The sequence below is a fragment of the Rhea pennata genome, chromosome 11, assembly GCF_028389875.1.
Source record: "Rhea pennata isolate bPtePen1 chromosome 11, bPtePen1.pri, whole genome shotgun sequence".
In the NCBI taxonomy this organism is placed as follows: domain Eukaryota; kingdom Metazoa; phylum Chordata; class Aves; order Rheiformes; family Rheidae; genus Rhea; species Rhea pennata.
The window spans coordinates 12984104-13007712 of NC_084673.1; positions in this window are offsets into that span (position 1 = coordinate 12984104).

Below are 23609 nucleotides of genomic sequence, written 5' to 3' on the forward strand. Positions count from 1 at the left end.
AACGGAACTGATAAGGCAATATTCTTTATAGTACCAGTTACCCGTGGGACTGATGTGAACTGAACCAGCTATCGAAAAGTAATGTCCCTTACATTTGGCTGATCTAGGAGATGTCACTGGGGTAAGTTCAACCATGGTTTAAATCCATTGATTTCTATGGTATTTTCAACAAATAGGAACCTTGCAAGGTCTGAGTTGCACTCGCTTGTTTCTGCAACTCGGATCACTGAATGCTCTAGTAATGATATTTTTTTTCTTCATTCACAAGCCCTCTATCCTAAACAGAAAATATATGTGGATCAAACAGTTCATGAACATAGATCACCATTAACAGAAAGGATTAAAAAACAGCCTGTTTGTTGATCTGCAAGAAGTCACTGTGTAGATTATTTCTTGGGAAAGACTCCACATTTCACAGGAACAGTGCATTACTGTGGTCACACTCCCGTGAGTCTGCCTGTTACAGAGCTTTCATGTGGAACATGAAACTGTCAGATACAACAGCCAAATGCATATAATTTCAGTCTTATGAGGAATATACTGGATGACTTCAGTAGTGAAGGGTGACTTCAGTAGTGAAGCAGAATGATTGGTTCCATAGATGGCTATAATGTATGGAGGTCTTTAGTGAATCAAGGACACTGTGACATTCACAGATCTACCAGCACAGGCTATCAAATGTGGAATAAATGCTTTACGGAAAAAATAGTAAACTGCATCACAGAAAAGAGCATGTGGCGGAATTGCCCCAGGCACCTAAATATAGTCCTCTACCAGACGGACTGGAGGAGAAACAGTCTGATTAGAACTATGTAGGCTTTTCTGTACAACTGTTGCTATGCATAGACTTATCCTTTTTTTTTTTTTTTTTTTTTTTTTTTTAATATACAAAATTCCCACTAGCTTTGTTAGGAAAGCTCTTCCTTAGGGTTTCTCCTCTGTGTTTCTTTAAGGCTCACTGCTTTGAAAAGCTTAGGGAGAACTTCATTAAATTTAATAGAGCAGTTGCAATAGAGGGGAAAAGAAAAATTAACCATTGAAGTATGTTTTGTTTTGTTCTTTCTTTTTGATTAATGTCACTGTCAGATTTAATTGAATTTCTCAAATATAAATATTGGCATCTTTCAGGCTTTATTCTCTCTTCCAAATCCCACTGGACAAACAGCAGAGATTGATTGTAGCCTTCTTCAAGGCTGCCTGGGGAAGGTCTTCGTAAGAGTTCAAATTTGTGGCTAAAAACACACTATGTTTATTACCCACAATTGTTTTTATGGTGCTTCATTTTAGATGGCTTTATAATAGATAGGTTTTAATTGAAGTGTTTAAATTTGAAACCTGCTAATCTTTAAACACATTCAATACAACACAAGTGTAGAAAATTATATACCTATTCTTATCATTAAATTTGATTCTGTCTAAGTTATTGGACTAAATGAACTGGACTTAATCTAATCTTTTCAAGTTTCTGGAACTGCTGCTGAAAATATGAGTATAGTTATCATGCATAATTGTTTCTCTTTTGTACTGCTCTTCGTTGCCTTTGTTTGCATTCTGCTTTCACATGGTCTAAATTCCCCTTTAAATAACAAAACTTATTTCAAAAATACATGAAAATAGCAGTAAGATATACTGTGTTAGTTTCATGATACTTTTGTGTAGAAGCCTTAATTTTTTTATAAAAATTTACCAGTGAAATTAATATAAGCCCTTGGTGTGCAAAATATTAGGTACTCAAGCATTTTTTGAAGTCTTTTCTGTTTGAAGGACTAAATTTTGGTTGTCTCTGCCTGGATGTTCATGGGGATTGAGAGCTCTCCTGTATTGTCTGGTCCAACAATCACCCACCACTGAGCCTCCAGTAAATGTCATTTGGCTGCAATAAAATTGATCCCCTGAAGTGCTCCCCTGAAAGCATTAGGCTGCTGTTACTTGCACTTGAATGACTCTGCCAGGTATCAGCTACTGCATCGGCTGCTGTGGGCACCATAGGTGCCAGCCTGCTAACAGTGATGCTTGTTCTAGTTGAATGTTTTGGGTTTAGTTTGTTTTTAAATACTTGGATGTTACATGGCCTATTTTAATTAAAGCACTTGCACAGTAAGGAAAATTCATCCTTTGGCACTAGGTTACTCTCAGAGATACCATAAAAGTGAATGCACATTTGTCTTCCCTAGCAAGGGGGATTGTATAATTAACATCCTAAGAGTCAGTTGCAGACCAGGAGTCAATGGCAGGGAATTCTACACTGGTGAGGTTTGTACAACTGTTTTGCAGGAGGTCTTACTTCAGTGGCAAAAACTGGAGAGGATTTGCTCAGTGCAGGTTGTGGTGTTGCAGTGTTAGTCCTGGGGAGCAGAGGGCACTGCTAACGCTGCTGTAGAGAAAAATGAAAACATTCCCAAGTATACATATCTGCCTCTGATCGTTGATGTGATTGATATTCAGGACTTCAATACTCAGATCAGCCAAGATACCTGGGTCTTCCAACACGGGTGCTCAGTTCCTGTTGGAACTCATGGGAGTTGAAGGTGCTCATGTTTAGGAGATGCAGCCTTCTTTTAGTGTTATGATTGTGCAAACTGTGATTACTCAGGCCATGAAGGATGAAATTTATGAAAGGCTTTGCCACATTTGAAGATGAGAAATAGAGTATATGTTTTGCACATGGAAGTGGAAGACTTAGTCTCTCTCTTTTTTAATCTTATTTGTACTCACCCCTACGTTGGAATAAGGAACAGTGAACACTCATTGTCTCTGAAAAACCTGGCACACTACAAGCACAAGAACTTTTGGGCGCACTGGTGCAATTCCCTAGAAGCGAAATATTCAAATTTACAGAAGAAAATACTATTCAGATGTCCTTATTGGGCCTTAATGTAAAGTTAGAATAATTTCCTTATGTCTTTCAAATATCTAATATTTTTAAAGAGCTTACATTTCTTCTTGCTGCTCTAAAATATGGGTATTTTGCCTTTGTTTTCTTTCTTTCTTTCCCTAAGTCTTTGGCATCCTTCTCCTTTCTCAAAAGCAAAATCATAACGAACATTGCAGTTAATGTTTTGGTGGTACCTGATTATAAGACACAAAGTCACAAGGCAACGGCTTTGAATTTTTAATTGAACCGGGTATCAGAGGCATTAACAGCTGGTTGCTAAAATTAAAAAGAAATTTGTAGCTCTGTGGGGTTGTACATGAGAATTAGCTTTCTTGACACAGAAGATGAAATCTGAAATCTATCCTAGAAATGTAAAGTGACAAAGTTTTTAGATTAGCTGTGACATAATGAAACGTACAATTGTTTGTGTATAGAATCAAGTATTTTTAAAATTATTTTCAGATTGAAAGTTTGATTATTTCATGACATCATTGTTATTTTATATCTCAGCCGTGTGTTGGTGTGATTCAAGACACTTCTGCATGTATCATCAGTTCATTGGTTTGTGGCCATCTATGACACTGTCATAACAAGGCTGTTTTTGAGAACACTTTAGGGGCTGGTCTAAGAGTTTGGGGGGTTTTGTTTACTTGTTTTGTTTTGCCTTTTTTTCTATAGGTACGTGACTCCTGTGTATTTGGATTTCATGAAAAACTCAATTCCAATGTTAGCTGAAGTTTTCTGTGTTTGATAGAGATCCTATGGAAAGTTAAGTACCTGCTATCAAATACCTGCTACACTCATGAGATGACAATCAGTTTCTGTGTTAATTCTGCTTAGAGTACATTTCCCAGCTGTTATATCGCCTTACAGAAACTACAGACACCTTTTTGAAATTCTTAACTGGAAAAAATATTACTTGAATTTTGGGCAAAATTTTCAGTTTTCTTTAGAAATATTCCAATTCCAATATTCCAATGTGTATGTGTATACGCCCAGGAACAAGGGAAGGCTGTGCACTTAATTTAACAGGGAACTGTTGAGCTGTCCAACAGTGATTTACTTCTAGCTCATGAGATTATTGATCCAAATGAGAAATGTGCTTGTTGATTTTTCAGTCGCACTTGACCTGTGTAAAATCCTAAGCAGTCACCTAGCAGTGAAAGGTTTCTTACCTAGTTAAAACTACGCTTTGACATCAATTAACTGGGATGGGGATCTTCAACCAGCTCACCTGGAAGGTTAATATAATGAATAGGCATGAGCACTAATGTCAATCTAGCTCTGAAAGACACGAGCAAGAAGACCCATAAAGAAGTTGCAATTATCATTCATCATTTTACAACATCATTACACTGGTCATGACAGTCTAATTCATTCCTGTTCTCTCCCCTGTATTTGGAAGTATCCAGTTACAGATACCTACAGATTGATTGGACTCCTCCTGTGATAAATAGTTTTTCTTTAAAGGATCATATATTACCCTTCAGGTTTAGATTGTGTGAGAATGTCTGCAATCCTCTAATGCTTGATACTAAACTGCAATGGATTAATACAGAATAATATGAGCACAAATAAACCACCCTTATAGCCAGTCAGAGTTTTACATGCATACCTTCAAGCAATAAGAGTGCACTGGGGAAATATTCATTAGACTCCACTCTAAGCTGATCTAGGCAAAATTCTCTTAGTTTTCAGTTGGAGGATAGCCTGCAATTTATGCGCTTGTCCTTTGACTACAAAATCCAGTATATGAGAAGAGAGGTAGTGTCTGTGACGATGTACTCATGAAGCTTTCGCTGGATGAGGGTGACAAAAGTTCAGACAGAGAATAGGCCCCTCTGCAAATCTAGAGGAATACTAAGTATTTCCAATGTAATAGATGTCAGAAGTTACCTGGAGGAATTTAATTTGCTTTCTTATTTCTTTGTCTGCTGTCATACCACAGAGCTCTGGTATAGTATGTCTTAGAAAGTATTTCACCTGTCTCAAAAAATCAAACATAGCATGATGGCTGTATGCTATGGGCAGCCCTCCTTATGAGAGAAAAGAATACAGCAGCCTTCTTGAGCATGGAGCTTACTAAACCCCCCAGAACGAAAGCACGCTGGAAGGGGTGTCCCAGAGTAAAACTGCCAAGACAGCTGGAAACTAGGCAGATGGCGATTATGGCGGAGATGCCATATATTATAACCTGAGATTGCAGGTAGTAAAGAGTTAATGGAATGGCCACTTTTCCCCTCTGCTCTCACTCCTTTCCTCCCAGTGATTATGAAGTTAATTAGTGGCAGCTCTCCTGAAAGATTGCAGTCCAGCTGCAGAGGAGTAGCCTGGCTCTTGACTAGAGAAATGTCTCAGTCACCAGAAGATTAGAGTCATGTATTGTCAAATTTTTCTTTGGGAGATGATGGGAGATAGAGAAATTAGGACAGCGTTCGGCTGCGTGTCCCGTTGACCCCAGGAAAGCCTGGGTTTTGGATTCTCCCTTTCTCCCCCAGTAGAGGAGGTGGCAATCGTGCCACAAAAGGAGTAGGCATCAAATGAGAGAGACCGTGAAAATGGTGCATGGATTTAGGGAATTGTTTGAACTTTGTAACCCAGAAGCAGAGAGATCAGAGAAAGCAGCAGAGGTGATCATTTTTGTAAATGATTTTTAAATGCTGCTGTAGGAGCTGTGGGCACCAGGGGGTGCAATGGCCACTGTTTGAAGCACTGAGGACTCCGAGGTGCAATTACATCCTCCCTCTATGTAGGTTAAACAGAGGAGAGATTATTCCATGAGGTGTTTTGTAACGATATGCTCTCTGCAATAATTGTGTTGTGAACAATACACTTAGAAAGCTTAATTTTTTTTATTATACGACTTCAAGAATACTCCTCTGCGTATCTGACAGCATGAGTGGGACTGAAAAGCTAGGACATCAGAGACATTCTTAAACATCACAGGCAATTCCTGTGCATAAATCAGATGCAGCATCACCTCTATAGTTGTTCATGGCAGGAAGAAGTTGTGCAGAATTGCTGAAAACGTGCCTGATGATAGAATAAAATGAGTTGTAAAAGATTCTTAAATATTTGTTAATATTAACTATTATAGGATTATTTTTCTTATTTATATTCTCTGTTCTTTTGCTATTTTTTCTGAAGTGAGAAATCTCTTCACATTATTGTGAGGATGCAGCTTTCCATGCAAAATTGTTTCTGATGATAACACTAGAACTTAGCTGAGCTCAGGCCGTTCCATTGCGCTCATGGAATCAATCCCTTATTACTTGTCTATAGAAACTCAGCTATGAGGTGTTGAAAAGCTTGCTTATAAATAGCTCTGTGTATGTCTTTGCATCTCTTATTATGGAAATGGTTGTGATCATTTAGATGTGGGATGTTTTAGTTAGCAGTAGAATTTCTGCAGAATAAATGCAAGAAAAATATTGATAGGAAGACTTGGTTCAGTGAAACGAGAAGAGCAGTGTAAAATATTTATAGTAAAGTGTGGATATTCAATTAGAAAGTTAATAGTATAGGACGTATCTGTGAAAAAGCAGCAAACCAAACCAAACAGAATTTCAACAACAAATGCTGACAGACAAATTAAGTAATAAGTGGGTTGAAAGAATTTCTGTTACTTATCTCAATCTGAAGAAGCAAGTACATAATTGTAACTGACCACAGTTTGACCCATTTGCAGTTCACTGTTCACTGAACGTTTTTAAGATACGTTCTTTCAGTCAGTAAAGATACGTAATTTCAGTTGTAAGAGCAAAATGAGATAAATGTGACACGGCTGGCCTTAGTGATATCTGAAGCATAAAATGTCTGTCTTCAACCTATAACCTCTTAAAAACAGAGCTAATGTAAGTGAACATGGTGCCATTCATTAGCATGTCAATGGTGATTCTCTAACACGATGCCATTAAATTACTATGGCGATAATTGAGGCATTAAGAAAAGACAGATGCTGGGTCTGTTTCTAGGCTCTTATAACCCTTTAGCAATTAAATTTCAATGAGCTAATATAACTATTATAACAAAAATTAACAATTGGGAATATTTTTCTATAGGATTGCCTTTTTCTAACTGAATTAATATATCGTCAGGGCCAAATTTTCAGTCCAGACTTTGCTTAGTTCATACGTTTTAAGCATTGTTAAGCAGGCCTAGAGCAGGCCTGAAGGGGCCAGGAAGGATTCTCCTAACAGGGTATTTGCGAGCAGAGCAGGGGGAAGTGGGATGACTGTTAGGTGCTGTAGATTCAGCGTATTCTCTCCCTAAAACCGTGGAAAGAGGGAAAACATGTCAAGGCTAAGAAGCATCAGGTGAAACAGTTAAACAGAAGACTTAACTAAAAGCAAACAAGCAGAGAGAGAAGCAGAAACAGAGGAACAGGAGGAGGAATAGAGGTTTTCTATTCATGTCACCCTAGAATAAGAAGGATGGCCTGGAGCCTCTCACCGTCAGTCCAGCTCTCCAGTGTTGCTGATGATCCAGATGAAGGCTGGCAAACCAGAGCTGGCTGTGGAGGGTCCTTGCCTGGGGAAAGCAGCTCTGAGTAACCTGCTCTGCACTCGTGGGAGAGGGCAGGATTAATGGATAAACATCCTACAGCAAGAACAAGCAAACAGATGTGAATGCCTGGACTCTGGAATATGAATGTTCCATTGGAGTAATGTTATAAATTCTTACTTGCATCATACGTTTAGAAGGTTTTTTGTTTTTCTACCAGTTGGTTTCCATACTGCAACAAAATAGTCAAAATGTTCCATATTTAAAACACCAAGGACAGCTGCTACTCCATAAGAACTGAAATATCTGGTCTTCACATTTAGATCAAAGCATCTCCCTTTTGTGTTGTAACAAAGTAGTTTGATGCACTGACACAGAGCCATTAAATGCTTTACTGCAAACATGGTATAGTTAGAAGCAGGGACTGCTAGCTAAAACCACCTGCTGTCAATGCTGCCAGCCCCAGGCATGTCTCTTGGTTTCCAAATACTTTCCCAAATGGTACTGGGAATCTAAATGCTGGCTATGATGTTCAGGGAACTGAAAACCATGCCACAGTGTGTGCAGTGCAACACACTGTCATGTTCCTGTGGCAGCTTCTGATATAGATCTCATCCAACTGTCATACCTTACAGCGTATGCTTCAGTTTATAGGCAATCTTGCCTGTGTCTGAATGGCAAAGAAATTTACAGAGAATGTCTTGTTCTTTGTTCAGTCATGTTTGATAGTGTAGTGCCAGCTCTGCTTGCTAAGATGTAAAACCAGCACAGATACACTCTTTCGCTTCCCCTTGAACTTGCAGAATTTTGGTGCTGGTAAATTCCAGGGACTCCTCAAGCTGAGAAAGGGCAGGAATGGAGGAAAACGCAGTAGGATCTCTTCCCAAGTCTCCCTTCTTCCCAGATAACTTGGCAAATGATGGAGTTTGCTTGTTTGTGGCTGCTAATAACATCACATGTGAGGACTAGTCCCAATCTGGGGTTAAGTCCCAATTTGGGGTTAAGTTTAGCTCAGCTGGTTAGAGCATGGTGCTAATAATGCCAAGGTCACGGGTTTGATCCCCGTACGGGCCACTGGTTTGAGGGTTGGACTAGATGATCTCCAGAGGTCCCTTCCAACCTTACCAGTTCTATGATTCTATGAATCTGCACATTTGGAAAACTTGGATAACTACCTACACTGGAGCATTTGCTTTATCAACAACAAATACTAGAATAAATCTGGTATTTCACACACACAAGCAACAGATGCCTATGAAATGTCTGCACAACACATTGTGATGCCTTGCAGTACACGTATTACTAGAAATTGTTCATGCCAGATCTTATAAAGGGTTGTCTAATAGCAGGGTCTCTCTGTTACAGTCAAATGAAACTTCAGGAAATAAGAACAGCAGATTTCATAGGTTTATAATTTTCTAGTAGTTAGGAATAAATTGAAGTGTTAAAGATCTTCCATGTAAAGGTTATGGGTCAAACTAGTACAAATCCTTATTCTATTGTTTTCCTTCAAGCTATGCTTATTTATACTGAGTAGTTAGCCTTATCTGTTTAGCAGTGATAGCATATGGCTTTTAAAATCTCCATGCTGCTGTACTTTGAAAGCAGAGTGATCATTACCATCTCAAAAAGCATCATGGCATGGATTGAATTATCTGTAATAGCTTCAGTATGGCAACACCTGGCTCAACAGGTGCTTTAAGTCACTGCAGGCCATCTGTCAGTGGTCCAGTTGGATGCTTTCTCAATTTATCTAGCAAGCAAATAAGGACACTCAGGAGGAAAGTTGGAGAGGGGGAATCCAGCAACCTGCATTCAAAATGCTGGGTACAGAAGTGAAGGAAGAATGTGTATTTTAAGTAAGGCTTTTCATTCAGTGTTTCAGTCTGCTGGAAAGATCGGCGGCACTGTGAAATTTTTAAATAAAACTAGATATCTACTTGGAGACAATCACCAGCTGCTCATGTGTCTTCTGCAGCATGTGGAGGAACAAAGGCATATTAAAGAACAATAAAAGCACTGAAACAGCATAGAGCATAATCTGTGTGGCATGATTCTTGCTGCCACGGAGGCCTATGTCTTTGCAGATGAATTTCCCAAGAGTGATATGAGAGGGCTGGGTATTGTTATTGCTCGGTGTTGAAGATCTGTCTTGCATATAAGTCCTTGTGTAAATCTGTAGGAAGTAGTGCACTGTTCAGATTGTGTGTGACTCTGTGCAGGAAGATGGCTTGTTCTAGGCTGCAACAAGAGGTCTGTGAGGAATGAGCCTTCACTCAGGCAATATTGGCTATAAATTGTCTAATGCTGCTTGTAGTGTTGCAACTTACTTCTGCTGTCTTTGCCATGTTCTTGTGAGTTAGCAGCGTGGCTCCTGACTTGCCATAGTGTGCCAACTAAACTGGCTGTGTTGGCAGGAGAAGAGATGAGGCAGAAAATGGAAGATCAAGAACGAGCAAGTCTGGAATGAGCAGAGGCAGATGTGGCAGACACTAGCTATGCTTTTATATTCTTGTACCTTTCTTGGGTGTGGGGGGAATTGATTTTATTGCTTGTTTTTTTAAGGCAAGCAGATAGCAGAGGGAGGTTGCCTGTATGCCTCATCCGGGTTCATCCAGCACTCTGGTTCAGGCCAGATCTTCCAGGGAAAGAGCTGCATGCCTCAGCATGCTTCCCGGGGAGGAAATCTGCTGCATAGGTATGGCCAGTGTAAGACTCGTTCAGTCAGCATGGACCTGTAGCGGGAGGGCAAACTAGGATACTATCAAGGAGAGTTGGAAGCAAATGCGATGCCAGGTCTCTGAGAGGGTAGAGACTTTGACAGGGACCCTGAGGTACTACACAGAGCTGTTGCCTCCAAAGGAGACACTGAAAATTGCTTGGGCTAAGAGCAAGCCTGAAGGAGATAGGCACCTGTCTTACCTTTTTCTGTCCAAGAGGTCAGGTCAGAGCTTTTCTACATTAAAAGTTGCTTAGTTTACATATGAATAAATTAACACAGCAGAGATTCAGAGTGCTCTTCTTCCAGGCTTCTGCAATACTAAGCAGCAGCAGCAAATAATTCAGCTCCTATGTTACTCAGTGAGCAGCCTTCCCCTTTCTAGGATGGGGGAGTGCTCCAGAGAGCGCTAATCCTGTGCTGCAGAGATCAGAATGAATGTGGCATCCCTCTGCCTGTCTTTGGGAGGGCAGAGCTTGGAGGGATGAAGCTGTTACCCTTTTTATCCTCCTGCTGATTTCGGTTCCTTAAGCAATGAGACTGTACTGTGTTGGCTGGAAAGTGATTTACTCTTTGTTACTTTTGGCTCAGCAGTAGTTTAAGTGAATCATTCACAGTCAGTAAGTTTTAAGAACCTGTTTCTCTGTCATGTAATGCCACAGGGAGTGGACATTATTAATTCAGAAAACAGTTTCATATTCATCTTCTCAAATACCCCTCACATTATAGTCATAGACAAGCAATATTAAACATCTTGGTTTCATACATGTTCCTGTCAAATAAACAGAATGCAGCAATGCCAATTTTATTCTTAGGAAAGGCCAAATTGTAAGACACTTTCTGCATTAATAACAGTGAGCTGTATGTAAACATTTTTTTTTCCCAGCAGTGTTTTGAAAGGATTGCGATTCTGCTTCTCTGGATGTGAACACGCATGCCCATGTATGTATGTTGTCCAGGGTAACAGAGTGGACACAGGAACATAAGTGTTCTTAGTGCATGGCTCCAGTTCATTTCACCCAGGCAGAACTTGGATGAAACACAGTAGAAATATTTCCTAATATGTTCAGTAATGGGAAATACTGTGTTACGTATGAACTGCTAGCTGCTTTGTTGAGAAGCACGTAGCTGCATCACCAGCACGGTGTGCGCTGCGTGATCTACTCAGGCTTTTCTGCTAAGTGTACCAGTAGCCTGAATGGGCGGAACTGATTGCCTTCATACTGGCAAATTTCCTGAGCAGTTAAACATTGTGTAATGATGGTTGTCTTGATGGTTCGTTGTGACATTAAGAGTGTAAAATGTGGAAACTAAACATATTTGTTGAGACTAGCAGTAACGAAATGAGCTTTTTATTCTTATGTTTTTATTGACATGTCTGTGCTAGTAACAGTCAAGCTTTGGAGCTTTACGCTTATATTTAGTAAAAGCTTTCAGGCCATTGCCTCTACCTAGGAATGTGTCAATGAGAGGATCTATCCTGGTGACACTCCCTCCTCTGAAACACAAGAACGATTAAATGGCAGCTGTCTCTGCAGACAACTTCATCCTTGTCATGTAAAAGGTACCAAACTGATTACAAAGGTTCATAGATTTGGCAGCCCCTTTCATCAAATATCTCTGAACAAAGGATGTATTCACAGGCAGAGATCTGTCATTCATTTCAATCTTTTCATTTCTTTGCTTCATAGATTCTAACATTCACATATGTTTAATAAACTTACAAAAAATACACTGTTAGGATATTGCATTGAAAACCATTCTCTCCTATTAGGGAAGGAGTGAGAACTGCATGTGAAATAATGGCAGGACAGCCATTTATCATAATTTACTGGGACTGATCAGGATTTCTTTGGTACTATTTTGTAAGATATTTCAGATTGCTAGTCTTGTGTCACTTCTAGATGCTTATTTTGCCACTAGAAGATTATGCATACTGTTGTACTGCCTTGATGTGGGGTTTAGCTGGCACATGCCTGTATTATTTTTAATGAATGTGAAGAATGCCGGGACATGAAAACTTCAGCCTTTATGAGCTTTGTTACCTGCTGTCTATGGGACATGCAGATCTAGTTTAGAGAACCTGTGTGGTCTGTTGGTGTCTTAAATGAGAATTTTCTGACTTTCAGAATCTAGTCAAAATATTTAGTAGTAGTTGGTAGATTAATGTTTTTCATGGTAAAGAATTAACAAAAATGAAATATTCAGTATGAGAAATTTTAGATGTAAGTGAAAGCTGTGCATCCAGTTTCGATCAAGAATTCGCAAGAAATATTTCCATGCAGACTGGAATTGACCTGCAAATGCAAAATACGTGGAATCCAGTTTTGTTTTAAATGCACTTTGGGCTTCAAATCAACTACTTTGCAGGCCTGAAAGTTTTTATTCCTTGTGTAAGAAAGTACATAATGAAAGGCTAGAACTATTCACCTACTTAAGACATACGTGATTTTATCTTGCTCTACAGTGTTAGCCTCTATACTCAAAGCAGTCACTTTGCTATTAAAAATTATCATGTTCAGTGGACTATGAAAAAAAGAAACACAAGTTTCTCCAACCATACCAATGAATAGGTGAAGAATTTCGTGGGGTAGGTCTCCTAGGCTGGTAAAGCCCAATCATGTCTTTACTCATGATTATGGAAACATTTTGTGGTACTGTGATGACCAACTTCACTTTCTTCTGTCATAACATTGTGACTTTGTGGCTATTCATCAAAGATTTGTTGCTGGAGAACATGACAAACACTGGTAGTATGTCAAACGTTGTCATCACCCTGTTAGCTACTGTGTGTGAAAATCAAAAGGAAGCAGAACTGTCATTCACATGCATCTTACTTGATTTGACCTACCTCTGAGTGGTCTGAGAAAAAAAAAAAAATGTGTTTCAGGCCATAGCTTGTTTCAATGAAGAGAATTTCTGCCCAGTGATATATTTTGAAAAGGAAACACAAATATTAGATTATGCTTCAGACAGATGAACACTTAAGCCTGTGTTTCCTACTGTCCCGCACTTTTTATTTATGCCCTCCCAAACACACGTATACTGTGATTATACCAATCTAAGTTCGAGGAGTTCCTTAATGAAGCATTATAGTGAGAGGCAGTAAAAGATACCTCCAGTACTTGCTTAATTATCTGTTTCTTTATCACCACTGCCCGGTCACCAAAGGCAGTTGTAACTTGGAAAAAAGTTTTATTAATATTTTCATTACACAAATGCTGATATCCTAAAAAAAGCATCCTAATTTACTACCCACATGGACCCATATTCCACAAGGTGGGAATGAGTGGTACTACAGTCTCAGTTCAGCTGGTGACTCTGATAACCTTCATTTCATTCCTCAGGAGTGCCGAGGTCGCTGTTCTGGAAACTGAGCTTGTTGCGGTGCCTTTGTGGGAAAGAAGTGGAAAATCCAAGCTTGTCCTCTTGAGTTTAGCAGTTCAGGTAAAAATGAAGCCAGATCCCAACCACCTTGCTTTTTGCGAGGAGAAGGGGTAGAATATAGCAGCTGACTAGTTTTGGAGTGACTAAAGATTTACTTACTGTATAGCAGAGACAAGAAGTCAGACGCAGCCAGAGGCAGAAAGGAGCATGAGCAGCAGGTTAATCTGCTGTGCTGAGAAACATCGCTTCTGGCTTTGCAGGTGTCAAAAGAGCAGCACCGAGGATGTTCTGCCCCTCAGATTGCTTGAATGACAGGAGTCATGAGTTTTAAAGTATAATAGCTAGGGTGACAGTCGGAGGTGGGGAATTTGGACTTTGACTGAGGAGGAGAGTCTGTTTTCCAGATAAATAAAGCATAATACATTTTTGCGTATGGTGAGAAAAGCTTGAAAACAGTGAACTGCATGGAGTTTTCTTGTTTTGGAATCAGATTAAACATGCATTCATATAGAAGGTAGGATAATGTGGAGGAAAGGCACATCTGAATTGTTCAAATGAATAGAAAAACACCAGTGGAAAAAGCTGAACTTCTGTTCAAGAAGCAGATTCCATCACTGAATCATGGTATTTGATTTCCTGCCAGAAAGATCTCAAGTAATTTTTTTCTTTTACTTCAACTGGAGTTTAAATATACATGTCTAATCTGAAAATCTGGATCAAATGAGCAAGGCACAGGTCAGAAGGAAAACAAAGGAATGGAGTATTTGAAAAGAAATATCAAAGTCCTCTAATTTTCATAGGTTTTCTGCTTGAACAGCTTTTTTGTACCTCTGTGTTCATGAGACTGAAAGGACCTATCGTAGGCCTACAGGGGTATATCCACTCTCCATTTTGCTTTTATCCTGGAGAATGTTTTTTCAACTGGGAGTGCAGGAGGAGGATAACAGTAAGTAAATTACATTCTCTTGCTGTATTTTTCCCCTTTAGTCTATTAAAATTATTATAGTCTGTGTAAAAAGAAATGCACTGAATTGTATTCCAACTGGGAAGAACACTGACATAAATACGTGCTGTAATTAATAGCTGTTCATTTGGTATCTCTTGGGCAGAGCAGACGCCAGGCCTCAAAAGCACCATTTTTGACTCTGAATGGGCAGCTGGTTTTGTGTTAACCTTGACATAGATTGCAATTAGTTGGGGGCTTCTTTAATCAGTGTTAGTGGATGACAAAGTCCTGAAGGACAAATGCTATCTGAAGATTGCTAGAATGTCACCTTGGCTTTCTGTGTCAGGCAAAAGCCTCCACGTGGGAAGTAAGATTTTCTGCTTCATCTGTTCTGGGTAAGGTTGAAATTGGAAAGTAACTTCAACATTCACTTGTTTCCATGTATTTTTTTTGGCCTTTGGTCCCTGTAGCTTTCCTAAGATATAAGAAAAAGTTCTTGTATAAAGTGTTCAGGCTAAAATAACGCTGTGGGCATAGGTTTTTAATAAGAAGTAGGAGATTTATGTATCTCCATGTATGTGCACTCACCTTGAAGGTTCAGTTTTAAATATTTTGTATTTTCTGTTCTTGTCTCTAGTGTATTCAAGTGTATACTGGAGGCATAGTAATTACAGCAGACAGAACAAAGAACATATGCCAACAAGGCGGAGAACATCAGTAGGCTTTGGAGTGGGCCTGCACCAACATAAGTGGTAATTCTTAGATTTTCTGTAGAAGAAAGCCGTGGACAATACTAATATTTCATTTTACTGGAACTCCAATGGCTGCGATGATAATTGAAGAATATTCTTTACTACAGAATTTCAACAAGGTTTTCTTTACAGTGGGCATTGTTCAGTTAAAGCATGCATAACTTTTAAGTCTGTAACCTCAACATTGTTGGTGAGATATTCCAACACAGTAACATAGTATCTCTCATGCTGGAAGAATATTATGTTTGATATTGTGTACTAATTAGGGGTATATTCAAATCACTGCAAGTTGTCTGTAAACTAAAACATAATTTGATAAATACATGTTGTGACTGTCTTTATGAATAATGTCATACTATCAAGGAATTACGATTTTTCCTTCTCTGTCAACTAAAAACAAGAGAGGTTATTGTTGTGTAAACATACCAAAGCTCTATGCTAGAGTATGTGTAAAGTGTCACCATGATTTTTTTTATTTCAATGAAATTTTTCATTCATATGAAATCTGTGGAACATGGGTATTTATTGATCGTGTTGGAGACTGGTTTTTAATATTCTGTTAGGAATAATAGTCCCCATTCTAAGTGGGGATGTCAGTTTTCATATCCACATGTTTATACATTTGTAAATCTAATGCTGAAATTAGGTGAAATCTTCAGGAATCCGAAGATACTGACTAATCCTCTACTTCACTCTCAACATGAAGCCAGAGTGGAGGCAATGCTATCCTTTCCCAAAGCCTATTGAAGCCTGTGGCAGACTTTCCACCTATTTCAGTGGGTTTTGGATTAGACCCAAGTAACTTTTCAAGCCAAAATAACCAATATCCAGATACTCTACTTAATTACGTTGTTTTGCATTCACAGATGCATGGAGAGCCTATGTCCCACTAAATGGGATGTAGTCACCTAAACGCTTTGTGAATCTTGGTCACACAGGCTGGGCGCTCGATCTTGCAATCCTCTCCTTAGGATACCAGCTCAGCAGAACAGGTAATTCTTTGACTACTGACATTTATTGTAATTGCACGATTGATTCTACACATGAATTTTTGCTGTAGTGGAAGAATGCTTGGCTTCAGGGCCTGAATGATCGTGTCACCCAGTTTGATGCTGTTGCAATTTGACACTAATAAGCTGCTCTTACAAAGAGCATGTGAAGCGTAACTTGAAAAACACATTGTTAGGAATTGCAACATACAAACGTATGAGTAGCCAGGGTGAAATTTAGGGTCCGCTCTTTGTCCTTTGACTTCAAGAAAGCCATTTTGCCACCTGCCTTTTATTCATAGTTTCCCATTAAGCTTATGAAAGGCAGGAAGTTAGCAAACTGAAAAAGTACTCTTCCAATTGCCCACATTTCCTAAAGAGATCTGAGATCAAGAAAATAGTAACTTTAATTTCACTGTGTGTTTGTTGGGCTTTGAGGGGGAGAGGAGAGGAGAAAGTGTCCATTATTTTTGTTTTGTTTCCTCCCTTGAGGAAAATAAGGAAACTGAAAATTTGGGGAACTGCTGAGGGAGGAAAAACATTTTATGTGAAATACTTGAGAATGAATAGTGAAAGGATCCTTAACATTCAAAATTATATTACTGCTACACTTCAGCTCTTCCAGATGCACTCTAAAATGAATTAGGATTTCAAATGAAGTGATTTGATTTCAAATTTATACCAGTATACAGTTCCAGTGCCTATATTATATGTATATCTGTATCCCCTGGACCCTACACTTCAATGAATATGTAGGAATGGTATGTTCATTTTCCAGTTCTTGCCTCTAAAAAATATATTTTTCTTCTGCATCTGCATTAAAGTGTTATTTTTTTCTTTCTTATGGAGCAGGGCTCAGAAATAGTGCGTAAATACCTTTCTACTAAAAAGTCAATAATATTGATGTTTTCTATTGCCACTATTTTATTTTTTCTTACTTTAGTAATGTCTACAGACAAACAATACATGTAAATACCTTAGTGTGCAGCAAAGCTTCATCTCAAATATTGCATGTATTTATTCTTGTTCTACAATAGAGAAAATATAGGTATTTATTACATCAGCCTGGCCAGAAGTACTTTCTGTTTCATAAATAAATTATGCATAATATATTTTTTTCACCCTTAAGAAAGTAATTAAATTTTCCTTTCAAATAAAAATAACATATACAGATACATTTATAGTTCAATTTCCTTTCTTTTTATCAGATACAAATGAAAATGTTGCATTTTCTTTTTTTTTCCAGACTTCTGAAACTTCCTTAAACTTTATATCTCTCCACATAAATACCTTGTAGCATTTACATAAGCAACCCAAGTCTACATGTATTGAGTAGTAATACTACTACTGTTTTAGATGCAATTCCTCCTCTGACTTATTTGAATGATCTTCTTTTGATTTGTCATAACATCTTCTTGTGATTCTGAGATGTCCACTGTAAACTTCAGGACCAACTTTTCCATCTTTTCACTTCACTTTTGTTAATTCCTTGCTCTCACAAAGCAGCTATCATGGAACCTGGTTGTTCCACTGCTCTTTGCGTTTTCTTTCATCTCCACTTTTTCTTGGCCTGTATGAAGTATTTGTTCACTTAATTCCCTCCCTTTCTCCACTCTAGTTGCCTTTATGATGCCTCTCTTATCACTGCCTTCTATTTTTCCATCAAAGTATCAAGTCTCCACATTTATAAATAACCCTCCAGAATGTGACCTTTTCTGCCTTCTCCACCCAACAGTAACATAAAAAAGAATAGTCCTAATTTTGTCAAGGGTTCAGATGATACACAATGGTTTTGCTTACCAGGGAACAAAATAAACGAGGACTAAAATGTCCTATACCTTTGCAATACTGAGAGTGAATATTAGATTATAAGTTTATGAGTTGGTCTTGAATCAGTAGAGGTCAAATTTATAAAATAATTGTTTTATTTGATTTCCAGGTTAGCCTCTTGAATTGGTGACAGAACTAGTAGTTTCCCCAACCCTCCCATCCCAAACCTTTACCCTAGACCAAAGGTTGTCATTTTTTGCTTCCTTTTTAATAACTGCATTTGTCTGAACATAAACCTTCTGCCTCCCTGTGTGCCTCTCTACCTCTGTGTCAGATAACTTACTGCCCCTAGAATTGATTACTGATTGAGCTGGACACTAGCAGAGAATATCCTTTTGTGTCAGCATTTTACTGCAAGAAATTTTCAGGCCTGAATATGCTCTTGTGTTGCACAGTGGTGAGTTAAAGTTGATACATTTTGTGTTGAAGCTGACCTAATATACCATGATGTTACTGAAAAGATAAGTAATCAAAAGGAAGGAAGTGAAAATAATTGTTTCGAAGCATGAGAGAAGACCCCTGGTCCCTTCTCTACTAAAATCAACTAGCTTCTGACACACTAAGCATAGGATCTTACTCAGTCTTAGCCTTCTAAACATTAACTGTCCAGTCAAAGTTGGCCATCCAAGGTGCCTCCTGTGGAGAGGGATGGAGATAGATGGATCCCTTTGTAAGATGGCTCGTTCTCCATTTCTTTCATCTGTCTCAGTAGATACCCTAACTCAGGTTCACCAGCCTGTGCTTCTTTTCTTTCTTCATTTATTATAAAAGGAGCTTGGGTCAGTGGTTTAGAGTAGATGTCCATATTCCAGGTGGCTTAGCATACATGAGATGAATCTCTCCTTACTAACTGGTGGTGAGTAACACCTCCTAGATCTGGTAAGGTCAGATTTTGGCAAGACTTGCCACCTATTCCTTCTAATGGGAATTACCAGCCTTAGGGTGGAACTGGTAGCATGGGTGCAGTTTGCCTTTTCAGCTGCCACTATGTAAACCACCTCCAGTCTTAGTTTAATTAAATATTTTGATTATACACTGTGGACAAACATGGCATAGTTTCCAGAGTAGAAACTTTCCTCCATGAATTCGGAAAGACAGCTGAGATAGTATTGTGCTCAGACTTTGCCTAATCATCCTGCTTAGTTATCTGCAAGAGTCCTTGTACTTTGTGTAACCCCATTGAAAATACTAATACCAGATTAAAGTACTGCTCAGTGGGAAATGATGTGAGAGAACTGGGACATTTTGAGAATTCATCCATGTTAAAATCTTATTGAAAAGAAAAATAATTCATCTGAGACCACTGATGGGCATTTTCCCTTCCTCTCTAGCCCATGTTTAATAAGAAATTAGCATTCTTCACTCAGCTGGGAACTGGTCCTTATTGCCACTGTGTTTCATCACTGTTGCTGGTGCTGGGGCTCAGTGCTGAATGAGCCTTAGCTCCACAATAGCAAGTAAGAAATTGTGAAGGGGATTTTTTTTTTTCCTTTTTTAAGACTAAATAAGCAATACTTAAACTAGTATGAGCCTATCATTTTTGACCCTATGTTTGTCTTGGAAGTGGGTAAAGAGGGAAGAGAAGAGGAGTGCACTTACAGTTGAGCTGGTATCTGATTACCTTGCTCATTTAGACTAATGCTGAAAGGTCAGTGTTTTGTGCTAGTATGTTCCTGACATCCGTATGTCAGCTGGCACCTGGTGTGGTGGAATGAGGGAAAGGGAGTGGGCACAGGCTTGAGGTCAGCTCAGAGTACCATGCAGAAAGGATCGTTTCTTGTGTGGCGTAAGAGCATGCTGTGCTTCAGAATATGACCCTACACATTTTGGATACAAGGCAAAGCTTGTAACAATCATAGGAAGTACTTCTACCGCCTTCAGCGAGCTGCAGACTGGCTCAGGTCTCAGCTAGCGGGGAGATGCTCAGAGCACGGGCCCAGTCCTGCTCTCCACAGCTGTCAGTCCGGCACCTCTCGTTTAAGCACTCAATAAATTTACTAGGAGTATGCGCTTGTATATGTAGTAAAGACAAGGAGGAGAGAGACTAGCAGAGACACGGGAGGCTGCTTCAGAGCAGTGCCTGGCTAGCTTTGTGCAAGCTGTTGCCCTCTGAGGGCTTGCACTGCAGAAGAAGCTGGGGGAAGAGGCGGGGAACGGAGAGACACTGGTCTGTTTGATAGGCCTGTCCAGTGTCCATCTTTGTAATTCAGCCTGATGTCTCAATTTGAACACATTTTATTGTTGGTGGTTGGGAGTTAGCTGTCACCCAAAGTACCTGCTAGGAATTTCCTAATTAACATGCTAATCAAGGTTCCCCTCAAGGTGTTGTTTAGCCTCATTAGCAATCCAAAGCAGCAGCTAACAGACCTGTGGCAAGACCTGAGGAAATGAGTATTTCCAGAGAATACTGTCTGCTTATAGGGAAAGCATCAAGGACATGAAAATAACAAATTAATTTGAGTGGGTTACGGAGAGTCAGAAGGCTGCATTAAGTGTCTATCCTTAACGAGTTTGGACAGGGTTGTGCTGTGAGCAGGGGCAGGTGCTTCCCAGGAAGCTTCCCTTTGGCAGGGAGACACTTGTCCCGTGACTAAGGAAAGCAGCCGTGGGTACCAGGGGACTACAAGCCACGGGGTTTACACTTTCTTCAGACGGAGTCGGCTGCCAGCACGCTTCGGTCGTGTGCTCCCTTGCCCGCAGGTGTAGCAGTCCCTGTCGTCCAAGGTCAGCATTTTCACCAGCCGCGGGGCAGCGCAACGCCAGCAGCTAGCCGGTGCCTGCAGGCAGGACTGCGCTCCCAGAGGGTAAACGTAGCGTGAGCAAGTTGGTGGGAAGGAAGGAGGGAGCGTTTCCTCCGGAGGAAGCCACGCGACAGCGTGCTGAACGGCAGCTTGGCAAAACTCGGAAGCCTCTGGCAAGGTGCTCCCTGGGCAGCAGGGCTCTGCAGGGACCGGCGAGCCCCGGCAGGCTGCGAGCACGCACGTCGGCCGATGGAGGACCGGAGGAACGGGCGCTTCCCTCGGCTCGTCTCAAACCACGCGTAGCGTCTGCTGCACGTGAGGATAAGAGGCACCGTAGAAACATGAATGATAAATAATGACAGCACTAGAGTGATTAATTTCCTTGTAGGAAAAAGCCTTTCTAGCAATACTTCTAGCACCTGTGTCATTAGCAACAGGATAGCAGGAAGTTTGAAAATCAGACAGGGTGGTGTAATAAGCTAATGAGCTCACCGCACACATAAATACCTTCCCCTGGATGGAATTTATGTTGCTGATTGACTCGATAAGAAAGCTTTTGGTCAGCTCCTGCAAACTGCAGAGGAGTGCAGTGAGTTTCTGTTTTGTTACCAGGAAAGCCTTCAAGGATTAATTCTGGGTTTAGTATGTGTCTGAGTTATGTAAAGAAAGGCCTGAAGGCTATCGGGATTTCCTCAGGGAAGGCAGGCAGTTTTTTTAAAGTTTAAGGCCAAGTTATTGGGTGTGTTGCATATCAAGTAATCTGACACTGTAAAATTTTGAAGTTTTCCTGGTGGTAACAGACTAGATTACAAGGGTTTACAGTTAAGAGTCGGGCTGTGGCTCAAAGGTGCGCTGAAGTGAAAGCTTGACTTTAGGAGACCTTTTCATCTTTTCAAACAGTTGCTTTGCATGTAATATTTAAGTAGGAGAATCCAAAGTAAGAGACACTAACCATTGTGAGCAAATAGTTTCCTGAGATTTTGAAGTATGTTAACAATAAGCTGTGTGGACATAAACTGATATGCATGTGTTCTTATTGTTATGGTCCATTCTATCTTATATAGAATATCGTAATCTGTAAGATAAAAAAAAAAAAAAGTAGATTTTTGCCTAGCAGAGTGTTTTTTTTTTTTTTCCATAACAACAGGAGAAGACAGGCTGTAGCAATCAGTGTGCACAAGGGGTCTATGCACAGCCCTGAAATACAATTGCTTTGTTCTTGGCTTATTCTTAACTGTTCTTCAGCAGAGCAGCAGGGTTTTATACTTTACTGGTTTGCCTAAGAAATGTTAAAAGGAAGTTAGAGGCTCAGAATGCCAATGTAACTGTGTGGCTGTTAAAGGCTTTGCAAATTATAACAATTTGTGTGAGAAGAAATAGTACTGGGGTGAGGCACATGGTCTTACTAGTCAGTTTTTGAGTAACAGTGAGTCAGGGAGGTCAGGGACATTCTGCTTTATCATATCATTTTTGAGGGAAATAAACAGTAATGGCTGTAAATTGCATGTGTGTAGACAGGGGGAAGGAGGAGGCAGGCAGCTATGGAAGAAACTGTGTTTGTAACCTGTGGCCTGTCTTTGTTTCTGTAAATAGGTACGTGATGATAGATAACCAGCATATATACCATGCTATGTCAACTTGAGTAAGTAGCTAAATGAGATCACATTTAAAAATAAAAGCTGCAAAATCGAGGCCATCTGCATCTATAATCCAAATTCAGAGGGCTAGAATGTGAATTATAGATTTACAATTCCCTTTGGTTGCCTTGCTCTACAGAGCAAGATATAATCTCAATTCTTTTACCAGTGAGTTTGCTGCCCATATGGGTCTAGAGGGACACCGGATTGGGCAACATTGTTAGTTCATGAGAATATTACGCTAAAATGCATAAATGATTATTGCAGGTCATTATAGAGAAGCTGGGGAGACCTCACTGAAGGCATTAGGCTAACCATCTGTGTTGTATGTGTAGTTTCAAGAAAGCTTGAGCTGTATTTGTGTCTCAGCAGTATCGTGCTGTACTGTGGAATGGCAGGTAATACCTTGCTGCATGCCCAAGAGGGCATGCGCTCTCCAGACCTCCCAGACTTTCCTCTCAGTCTAACAGATTGTCGGTTCCTTCTTTGACCAGGACCTGTCATCTAGCCAGACAGATTTCAAACATTTGCTTGAAGTTGTACCAAAAGGAATTGTAACAGTATTTCCCACGTAATCAGGCTGAGCTTTAGATGCCTGAGGATTCAGTGTTGAACAATATTGTTTCCACAGGCCTCACAGGAGTTCTTTTTTTTTCCCCAGAAGAGGTTTGTGTTCCCAGTTTTCTTATCCTAATTCTAATAAAAACAATTCTAAACAATCTGTTTGTTCATTTACTTGGTCAGAGAAGATTCTTATTTCTTGGCCAAGTCTGCTATGAAAGTAAAAAAAAAAAAAAAAAAAAATCAATCAAGCTGAAACAGAATCTGCTTTTATACACACAAAGTGAAATAGAGGAGGTGGTCTACAGAATCAGATTACAAGGCTTCCCCCCCACACACACACACTACTGTTTTTGTAAGTAATATATTGGAAGATTGCTTCCTAGTTCTTCTTAATTACCAGGCAATTCTTAAATCTCAGAATCAGTGTTACAAGGCAACTTCACCATATATGACAGCTGAAAAGTTTTCTTATCATCAAGTTTGAAGGGAAAGAAACAACTTATGCTAATAACTTCTGAACTGACCGAATCTCAGTCTTTTTAACATAGCTTTTGATATTCTGTTTATACTTGCTTATGTTTTTTTCAGCATTTTTTTTGTTAAATAGTTCTTCCCCAGCTTTCTCTTTGAGGAACTGGAAAATAAAACAGAATAGTTCACATGCTT